The sequence below is a fragment of the Condylostylus longicornis genome, unplaced genomic scaffold (genome assembly GCF_029603195.1).
Source record: "Condylostylus longicornis isolate FDR11 unplaced genomic scaffold, ASM2960319v2 ptg000077l, whole genome shotgun sequence".
NCBI classification, from domain to species: Eukaryota; Metazoa; Arthropoda; class Insecta; order Diptera; family Dolichopodidae; genus Condylostylus; species Condylostylus longicornis.
Genome location: NW_026578045.1, coordinates 5,159,004 through 5,171,370, shown reverse-complemented (window position 1 = coordinate 5,171,370; position 12,367 = coordinate 5,159,004).

The following is a 12,367-nucleotide window of genomic DNA, read 5'->3' as shown; positions in this document are numbered from 1 at the left end:
GATTAAAATTTTTGTAGTCTTTATTACGACGGCTATTAAAATTAAATTTATAAAAAAAACACATAAGTTTGTTTATTAACCGTTCACTTAAAAGTTTTTCTAATTGATTTTAACGCAATTAATTTCCTTTTTCATTTATTGCGGTTTATTTTATTGATTTTTTATTTTTTTTTTTTATTTTTTAGTCTTTTTTTCATGCACTGCAGAATAAATATTTTCACATCAGTTACATAATAAATATATACACAATGAATAATTAATAAATACTATATTAATAGAATAACAATAAAGACTGCTTTTAATAAGGTATGGTTGCATTATACGTGAAAAAGTATATGAGAAGATATTTGGTAGAATGATGTCCCCTACTACTAAACTTGTCCCAGTGAATTTGGAGCACTGTACAGCTGTTTAAATTTTAAAAGTATTAAGAATTATCATTTGAGTTGTTTATTATCTATCCTCATCACTTTTGCACCAGTAACCCAATTTTATCTTAAGAGTAAAACGCCTATTATACCAATTATTATCGCCTACTATGTCAGATGTAAAGACGCCTAATATCATACTTGCATATAGCTCAGAACTCTTTATTTTTTTTTTAAATTATTGCTTCCGATTTTGCAAGTAGCTATTCATTAATGGAATCGATCTAGCACAGATCTTAGTTTAGTTACATATATAGATTTTTAATAACGATTGTTTGCTTGTATTTTAAGAACTTGTGCTTAAAGTGATTCCCAATTACTATTAATTAATGTATTAAAAATATTAGATTTGCGGTTAATTGCGCAAAGTTTCAGTGACTTTCCTCAATTCCGTTTATACAATTTTTAATTTAAAACTCTTTTGTTTGAAATATCATATATAATAATTCAATTTATTATATTACATAAAACGATAATTGCACATAAAAATAATTTTGAGACATTGAATACTAATTTTCTATTTCGTTACTTAATTGTGAATATTTTGCAAATTGGTTTTGCATATTTTACAACAAAAAGGTGAATATATTTGTGAATGTTATATAAATTTTGATTAATGCTGTAATGGTGCGATGTCTTGACTTCCATAATAAATTCAACAATTGCGGGCAATTGTATTTAATTTTGTAATTCTTTGAACATTAAAAATGTTGAATACGAAAAGTTCAAAACCTGAAAGACAAATTGTAAGAAATTTGAAAAATTTATTATTTTCATTGGAATAGAAACCTTCATAAACGTGTTTAGGTTAACTGGTATCCAAGCAGCCTTTATATCAAAACATTGTTGAGATCTTTGCATAAATATAATGAGTGCTTTACGAAATTTTTTATCTTTATTTATCCAGTTCGAAGAAAACAGTGCATTTGTCAGCTTTTCGCTTTCAGTTTTTAGCATGTCAACAAAAAACGATGTGAAAAATATTTGTTGAAGTAAACAAACATATAATAAGAGTACACTTGCAAACTCAGAATTTGAGTTTTTAATTTGCAAAGAGTATAAAGCCAAAAATGTCATAGAGAATGCTGTTGTAGTGTATTGAACAAACATTTGTGCAGCCACTAGTTTTCCAATTATATAAAAAATTCTGAAAGGAGTTTATTAACATAAAAATTAGTAAATTTTACTCCTTCTTTTGTTTTATTGTTAAATCTTACCTTTGTAAAATTTTATGAAATTTAATGCATTCCCTTAACTACAGATACGCATTTTTGTTTGAATTTTCAGAGATTTTTTCAATTTTCATTAAGAGAACGTGAAAATATCCTCTCAAAATATAAAGATAAATTGGGCTGAAAGTTTCTCCCAAAACAAAAACTGCAACAAATAATAGAGCACTAGAGTGATTATGAAAATATCCAATGTACAACCATTCACTTGAAGCTAACCCAAATGGGTACCAAACTTGTAATACAAGTTTTTTAGAATTGCTACTGTAAAGGCATATAATTTCTTTGAAAATAACGTTTATAAGTCCAGACAATGAAATCACTTTAAATAGTTGATCACAAATTTTAAAAATTTCGTTTTTTAAATATGCAATTTCATTTTCTCCAATATATTCTTCTACAAATGAGAGCAGCTTTGGAATTTGTTTCAATTCATTTTTAAACTTTAAAATAGCAAAGCATTTATAACAACAAGTTAAACCGGTCACTCCTATAGCCACATTTTGGAAAGCTGCCGTTGTGTCATTTTCCATGAAAGGATAAAGTATAATACCAATTGGAAAATACAAAACGAAAATCAATAGAAAAACTTGCAAGAAGAAATAAACGATTCTTTTACGAAAAGTCAATTGTAATGGTTGATCAATTCCAAAAAAAGAACATAATTTCCAAATCCATTTTATTGAAAACACATCCGCCAAATCCATTTTGCTTTGAATATGAAATAGAACTAATATTTTATAGTTTTATATTTTAAAATTTCCATTTTCAAATATTGCATTGTATTAGCTTTGGAACTGCAGCAGATGTTGCTTTACTCTTTCCAGAGTATGTAAAAATGCACACACATTGGACATGAAATTTATATTTATTGTGAATTATGAAATATTAATTGTTATTAAAATTTTAGCATTTAACTACTGTGTACTATAGGAACACATACAAGTGTACATGATTATGGGCAACCTTTTCAGAACGTTTTTGACGAGTTTGATTGACGGCGAGAACTGTAAAGACAAGAGTAACGATATATGAAATCACAAGTAAGGTGAGATTACATTAAAAAAAACAACTCAATATTTTGAGAACAAAAGCAACAGGACGTTGAACAACATTTCACTATGTTTTAAGGACTTTTAAGTGAATGTCTTTTAGATTAGTTTTATTAAAAATGACGCAGGTGAAGAGTGAACAACATAATACAATTTTAATAACTATCACACGGGTAATTTTTACTTTCTTTGAATTTCAAATCAAAGCAGATGTAATTCATCACAGTATTTTATTATGCATATAACTAGTAATTATGTTTTATTGTTTTAAACAATATATTCGATTTACAAATACTGAACCTTTCGCTATAACTATATTGTAGAAATATTAAAATTAAAGTTAAAGTTAAAAGTTCAAGGTTGTTAATGTATTTGCAAAAATCTATATAAATTTAAAAATATTAATGTACACATGTGTAAATGTGTGTATAGTGCAAGGATTAAATCGCAACCGCCATCTAACCATTTTTTTTTGAGTACGAAAATAATAATATAATAAAAAAAATAAAATTTATGAAGAGCCTATATTACCGTAGATTTAGAATAAATTAATGTGCATATAAGAAATTAATAATCTCTTTTAGGCAAGAATTTCATCGTGTCCTCTCATTAGGAGAGACAGAATTTCATCTATTGCAGTACGAGAATTGATTATTGCTAATGCATTTTAAATAATTGGAATCGAGTATATTGCTAACTAATATAACATTTATGCTCATTGGCTTGTGTATGAAATCTATAGATACGGACTCTATCGTTTTTTCTATACACAGAACTATACTGTACAGCCTGTGGTAGGAATGATCTTGTGAAATCAATGCTTCGTAATGGTAATTTTCACTTTCGTTGTTTTTATGAGTTTGAATCTTGATAAAATTAATATAGTTAAGGTCGGTCTTCTCTTAATTTTGTTCAGAGTTGAACATATTGTTATGATTTCCTATTGAATTCTATGGAAACTTCTGCATGTACTAAAAAAAAATGTTTTAGTTTCTATGTTATGTTTCCAGTGTGTTTTTTGTATGAAAGAAATTTTTATTGAAATGTACTATAATATAAGCATTAAGCACATACATAAGCACGTATATGATTGTCCAAGAATTTTCAAATCAAAATTTGCTTTGAATTTTTGGAATACAATATATTTTTCTAAAAGTTTAACTGGTATAAAAAATTCGAAACTTGGTGAACTAGTGTTTATTTTAATTAAATAAAAACTTGGTCAATTGGAAAAATATTAATTTCAATATATCAAAATATTCTCATTGTCATTTTCCACTAACTTTTATTTTTAATATTCCTCTTCCTCATTTCATCCCTTTAATAATAATGATTAGAATAAAGATAGACTTACTAGAATAATATACATAGGTCTATTTTAATAACTGATAATTATTAATCGCGGGTAAATTATGTTTCTTTATTGATTTTTTTAGAGGAGCCTTTATTTAAAATAAACAGAAAGGGCTCTTTTATTTCAAAATAAACGGAAAAGGTTCTATTATTAAAAGTACGCTCGTATTTCATATATTACTCTTACTTTCCAAAAAATCTTAGAAAATTTAGTGCCAGTATGTAGAATGAAATTTAATATAAATTTGGTTAACGAGATATTCCTAAAAGTCTGAAGCTAAACATGAGCTGAAGCAGTAATATCTTTTGTTCTAATTATGTACATACTTTGTGAAAGTAAAACATTTTATTATATTTTTCTTAAAATGTATTTGACTTATTATTTTCCATTACATTTAATGACATTAAGTAAGCGATAACATGTTCAATTATAATATGATAAAGTCCAGATATAATAGTTGACATCGTTCATGTATAATATATAATATGTATGTAAGTGTGTAATCAAAAAATGCTTATTAATAGTTGTAGGTCAAATATTCCCTTCAAATTTTATTTACAAAATGTTTAGCTTTTTTAGCTACATATAATAAACAGCTGTTTATAAAGTGCTAAATGGTGTTTAAGTTGTTAATTGTGAATATATACTCGTACTTGAATCAAACTTTTTCGAACGTTTATAACAATTTGTCAAACGTGAGCATAATTCGTCACGTACACATATTTCTGTTCAATTTTGTAATTCTTTGAACATTAAAAATGTTGAATACGAAAAGTTCAAAACCTGAAAATCAAATTATAAGAAATTTGAAAAATTTATTATTTTCATTGGAATAGAAACCTTCATAAAAGTGTTTAGATTAACTGGTATCCAAGCAGCCTTTATATCAAAACATTGTTGAGATCTTTGCATAAATATAATGAGTGCTTTACGAAATTTTTTATCTTTATTTATCCAGTTCGAAGAAAACAGTGCATTCGTCAGCTTTTCGCTCTCAGTTTTTAGCATGTCAACAAAAAAAGATGTGAAAAATATTTGTTGAAGAAAGCAAAAATATATTAAAAGTACACTTGCTAACTCAGAATTTGAATTTTTAATTTGCAAAGAGTATAAAGCCAAAAATGTCATAGAGAATGCTGTTGTAGTGTATTGAACAAACATTTGTGCAGCCACTAGTTTTCCAATTATATAAAAAATTCTGAAAGGAGTTTATTAACATAAAAATTAGTAAATTTTACTCCTTCTTTTGTTTTATTGTTAAATCTTACCTTTGTAAAATTTTATGAAATTTAATGCATTCCCTTAACTCCAGATACGCATTTTTGTTTGAATTTTCAGAGATTTTTTCAATTTTCATTAAGAGAACGTGAAAATATCCTCTCAACATATAAAGATAAATTGGGCTGAAAGTTTCCCCTAAAACAAAAACTGAAACAAATAATAGAGCACTGAAATGATTGTGAAAATATCCAAGATACAACCATTCACTTGAAGTCAACCCAAATGGGTACCAAATTTGTAAAACAAGTTTTTTAGAGTTTTTATTGCAAAAGCATATAATTTCCTTAAAGATAAGGTTTACAAGTCCCGTTAATGAAATTACTTTAAATAATTTATCGCAAATGCTAAAGGTTTCGTTTTTCAAATACGCAATTTCATCTTCTCCAATATAATCTTTTACAAATGATAAAAGTTTTGGAATTTTTTTCAATTTATTTTTTAAAATCAAAATGATACAGCACTTATAACAAAAAGTTAAACCGTTTACCCCCATAGCTACATTTTGGAAAGCTGCCGTTGTATCATTTTCCATGAAAGGATAAAGTATAATACCAATTGGAAAATACAAAACGAAAATCAAAAGAAAAACTTGCAAGAAGAAATAAACGATTCTTTTACGAAAAGTCAATTGTAATGGTTGATCAATTCCAAAAAATGAACATAATTTCCAAATCCATTTTATTGATAAAACATCCGCCAAATCCATTTTGCCTTGAATGTGAAATAGAACTAATATTTTATAGTTTTGAATTTTAGAATTTCCATTTTCAAATATTGCATTGTATTAGCTTTGGAACTGCAGCAGATGTTGTTTTATTCTTTTCAGAGTATGTAAAAATGCACACACATTGGACATGAAATTTATATTTATTGTGAATTATAAAATATTAATTGTTATTAAAATTTAAGAATTTAATTACGTCGTACCGTAGGAAGACATATAAAGTTAAAGGCTGTTAAATTTTAGCCACTCATGTTTAAGTTAAATAAAATTTTTAACTCAAACATGAGTTGCCAACTTCCCGTATCCTATGTTCACTCAACGTAAACTAGCATTAAATTTGATTAGAATATAATAAAAATAAAATATTTTTTAATGATTTTGCTGGTGTGCTGTGTATTTAAATATTAAACAAACGTATGTAAGCTGTTGAATAGAATACAATATGCGGTGGGAATCTTATAAACCTAAAGTTCTATTCCTGATGCTATTTTTTATTCTAATTTTTAATTTTGGGACGTTCGATAACTAAAGAAATAGTATGAGTGAATTTGTTCTATTCCTTTTATTTGTGGCACAATAATCGTTTGTGGTTATACATAGATAAAAAAATTCAAGGCTTTTAATGTATTTGTTAAAATTTAAATAATACTATAAATATTACTGTACACATTACTGTATAGTGTGTGTACAGTAATATAGTAAATGGGTATAGGGCAAGCGTTAAATTAAAAATTTAAAAAAAATTTAATTTAAAAAAGAGTTCCCATACACTGAGGAGGATCAAAATCAAATTTTTTTTTTGGCTTGTTTGAAAATTGTTTTAAACAAATTATAAACAAGTGGAAACTTAGTCAACTGCTAAAATATTAATTTTAATATAGCAATTCTAATTAGTCCGTAAAATTAGTTGTTGACACTTAATATTGTTTCTGTAATTTTTTACGAATTTTCGACCTGATTCTTTTCTTGACCATCTCTTTTCTTTACACTATGACGGCATTGAATAATAACCGGTAATTATTAATTGTGGTGAATGATATTCTTTTGTTGATTTTTTTTTAATTTTAGGCTTCTTGACATATAAAACTCAACACCTGATCAATAATTAACCGTAAGAATTATGTGGTAATATTATAAAAAAAAAAAAAACATATTCTCTTTATTTTAAATTTTCCAATAAATTATACGAAGTTTAGTGCAGTAATAAGTGCATTTGTGATAATGATAAATATTAAAATAACATTTATGAAGGTTTTTTAATTCATATTTATTCACTACTCATAATTAATTAACTGTACATATGTATATCAAAATACCCTTTAAAATTTAGTTGCAGTATATCGTTTCTTCAATGAATTGATTTTAGACAATTTGCTATAAGCATACATGGTGGAATGACGTGAATTGTGAACACCTAATCCAAATCAATAACATTCATAAATATTCATCAACAAAGTTTAATTTTATTCGATAGTGTAATTCTTTAAACATTAAGAATGTTGAGTAAGAAAAATTGGTAACCTGCATGTATGCATATTGATACCTTCATAAAAATGTTCAAATTCACTGGTATCCAAGCAGCATTTACATATATGAAAACAATTTTGAGATCTCTGCATAAATATAATGAGTATTTTACAAAATTTTTTATTTTTATTTATTCAGTTTGAAGAAAATAGTGTATTTGTTAGTATCTACCACCAATTTGTGAGAGCTGTTGTAAAAACAAATGATTTCCTTGCAAACTACATTTATTATTGAAATGGTTGATCAACTCCAAAAAAAGGACATCCATTTTATTATACGAGTATTAAGATCCGTCAAATCCAATTTACTTTAAGTACGAAGTGGAACTAATATGTTTTACTTTTGAAATTTAAAAAATTACTTTTTGCAATATTGTGTTGAATTGACTCGGAAACAAAACAGATGTTGTTCTATTATTTTAAGGATATTTATAAATATGTACGCATTCAACATAAAAACAATAATTACATTTTCTTTTATTCAAAAATTACAAAGTACTAATTCTAACCATAGAGCTAATTTTAATGGGACTATAAATTTCATATTATGTATGTATATCTTAACATTACAAAAAATCTGTCAGAGTGATTTGCGTCTGTCTCTATGAAGTACTTCTGTCAGCCGTGATATGAATGTGATATATAAGGTGTATATGGTGACCTTAGATCCCATATGCAGCAATTTTTGAATTTGATTTTTCAGCTCAGTTCAGAAAATCCGATTTTATCTAAAAAGGATTTTTAAATCGTTTTATTGAAATATATAAAGCAAGGTAATTTTCTTTGTTACACAATCAAATCTATTTCGCATGCATAAATTTTAATTTACTTTTAGCACATATTTCTAAAACAAAATTTAGAAAATACGTACTTGTTAGTTTTGTTTTGTTTGTTTATTTGTCGTTCTATTTAAAAAAACGACCACACCGTTGCAATAATATAGATATCTCAATAAATTAGATATCGCAACAAATGTTTTTGAAAACAAATAATCTAAATCGTCACATTATTCATCCATATTCTTTCATATTACAAAAGTACTTATTGTACTATTAACAGTCTTTATAGCCTTTATAGTTTCTGAAATATAAGGAAATTTTTTGCTTTTGAATAATCAAGCATCTGATTTTAATATACATATATTTAAGTATTTATTCTAGTAACGATACTGTGCTGGAATATTCTTTACAAATTACAGAGTTATGCCATTAAGTAATATTGTAAAATATTATTTCATGAACTAGATCAAAACCATCAAAGTTAAAAACATTTGTTTTTTATTTCATGATTCATTTGTGAATAACTTTCTAAATAATGATAAGACATGAACTGTGATGAACACCTATATAACTGAAAGTGTGCTACATACATAACATTTACATATAATAATTCATCAATCATCAGCAATGCTTAATTATGTTCAATAATTTAATTCTTTAAACATTAAGAATGTTGAATAAGAAAAGTTCAAAACCTGAAAATCAAATTGTAATAATTTCAAAAATTTATTAAGCATATATGTATGTACTCGTATGTATATTGATACCTTCATAAAAGTGTTCAAATTCACTGGTATCCAAGCAGCATTTATATCAAAACACTTTTGAGATCTCTGCATAAATATTATGAGTGTCTTACGAAATTTTTTATCTTTATTTATCCAGTTCGAAGAAAACAGTGCATTCGTTAGTTTCTCACTTTCAGATTTTAGCATATCAGCAAAAAGAGATATTAAAAATATTTGTTGTAAAAAACCAACGTATAGCAAACCTAAACTTGTAAGTTCAGAAGTCGAATTTTTCACTTGTAATGAACATAATGTCAAAAATGTTAAACCAACAATTGCTGTTGTATATTGAATAAACACTTGTAAGGCTACCAGTTTTCCTATTATATAAAAAATTCTAAAAAATCAATATTTGCTTATTAATTAAAAATTTGTTAAATTTGTTAAATTAATTAATAATTTTACCTTTGCAATATTTCATGAAATTTAATACATTCTCTCAATCTCAAATAAGCATTTTTGTTTGAATTTTCGGAAATTTTTTCAATTTTCATAAACAGCACTTGAAAATATCCTTTTAAGATGCAAAGATATATTGGTGCAGAAGTTTCTCCCAAAATAAAAATTAATAAGAATATTACAGTTCCTAAATGATTATGGAAAAATCCCAAATACAACCATTGACGTGAAGCTGTTCCAAGAGGGTACCATAAATCTAAAACTAGTTTTTTAGAATTGTTTCTGTAAAAACAAATTATTTCCTTGCAGATAACATTTATTATTGGTATTAATGAAATTGCTTTAAATAGCTGATCACAAATTTTAAAAATTTTATTTTTTAAATGTAAAATTTCATCTTCTTCAATACAATCTTTTACAATCAATAATAATTTTGGGATTTTTTTCAAATCATCTTTTAATATTAAAATCACAGCACACTTATAAAAACAAGTTAAAGCTGTTACACCTATCGCTATATTTTGAAATGCTGCTGTTGGATCATTTTCCATGAATGGATAAAGTATAATACCAATTGGGAAATACAATATGAAAACCAAAAGAATAACTTGCAAACAGAAATAAATAATTTTTTTGCGAGAAGTTACTTGAAATGGTTTCAAATAAACAATTTCAAATAAATCGCATAACTTCCACATCCATTTTATTGAATTAACATCCGCTAAATCCATTTTACTTCAAATATAACTTAGAACTAATATTTTTACTTTTTTTAATTTAAAATTTTCTTTTTTGCAATATTATTTCGAATTAAAGTTAGATGGTGTTAGAATATTTGATAGCACGCATTATACGAGTATCTAGATACATTTAAAATAAGTTCTTGTATTATTAATTATATAGTTATAAAATATGTAGTATTTTTTTAAAAATGTTACAATATAATGTGGTATCTACTTGAAGAATAGTAATACAAGTATAATTATAGCTCAACTTAGATTGTACAGTTTTTAAATTCAGGGCTCTCCAACTTGGTCTCCAATTTGAACACTTTTATGAGTTACGTTTAAAGTTGTTTGACTCTTTGTTCTACAGTTTCAATTATAAAACATATATCAAATATTGATATGATATAGAAATCACTGATTTTCTTTTCGGATAAATTGTTGGATCAAAATTTGTTTTAAGTTAAACTGAGAAGGAAATATTTCTATTAGTACTATTATAGTACTACACTAGTATTTCATTCTATGGGTAGAATACCTTGTGGCATTTTTTTTTTCGAAAAGTTAATGTAAACGAAAAGTGAAACACTGTATATCACGCGGTGCTATGAAAATTTTTTTTTACTTTATTTTGTTGCGGTTAATTTTATCGATTTTTAATAATGAACGGTTAAACAATTAATCTTGCCTATTAAGTGCATCTATCGAAAAAAAAAGTAAAGAACATTTTTATTGTTTGCATGCACGTAAAGAAACTGTGGTTAAAATAATTTCTAATTATTTATTAATACCAGAAAAATTACACGAGTAAGGTCAATTGTATAAATTTTATTATATTTGCTAAAAATTTTCCAATCAATGTCGTTTTAATTTTTGAGCCTCATTTGAATTAAGGTGTTGGAAAATATCTGTATATATTAACTTTGTCTTTAAGGTAAGTTATGCATTTAGTGCAGTATTTGATTACATTTGAAAAAAAAAAACCAAATATTTTTTTAATAACATGGAAAATTATTTTCTGATAAACTTCGATATCGTTGCTTTTCATCAGTTCCATGAATACAATGAAAGTGTTTTTGCTCAATTTGAATTTCCTCAATTAAATAACATTAATTTTTTAAATTTTATACAGAATAAATTTTATTTTATGAAATTTATTTCTGAATAAATTTTATGAAAATTCCGAAAAATGTGCATTTGTATTGTGTGATAAAAAAAGATTAATATTGATGCAGTGCATTTAGCTCATAATTGCTTATTTTAAAATCATTCACAATTTATTGTGAGTGTTCAAAAGAGTGAATATTAATATCGAGATTTATTAGTATATAGTTAATAAATGCTTGAGAGTTTGAAACTACAGTCAGATAATTGCAAACTCCCTTCACATTTTAATTAGAAAAAATCTTAAGTTTCTTCACTACAAATTAATATTGAATATGAATCTAAATTGTGATGAGATGTGAATTGTAAATACTTACATAAATTGAGGTCATGTGCTTTAATATTTTTTTTAATTTTCCTTATATATTTTAATTTGTTTTCCATGATTTCTCACATTTTGCCTTGCCATTGGATAAATCCCATTTCTGCACGGATTATGTTAGGCATACATTCCGGATTATTTACATACTATGATATTGCACCCGAAAATTAAAAATCAAAATTTGCATGTATTAAAACTTTAAGATTTTCTTAATTTAAAAACCTAAAAATAACGGTAAGTCTTTTTGCAAAATATAAATTATGTAGGAATCTAATAAGACCATATATATACATATATATAAATGTGATACATACCTAATTCCATTTGCTTAATGGTGCAAAAATACATTATAAAAATTCTTGAAATTTTAATGATATATTCATATAATTGTATATGAAAAGTAGTTTTAATTCTAATATATTTAAAAATATAATTGTGATAATGGATATAATAAAGAAAAAAATATGTTAATTTAAAATTATAAATATTTCATTTGCTTTGTTTTTTTTAAATCAGGGATGTCACATTTTAACTGTCCAAATTTAATTTTAATCGAAGTAGTTTGATAGAAATTAATAAAAAATGAAATGGCAATA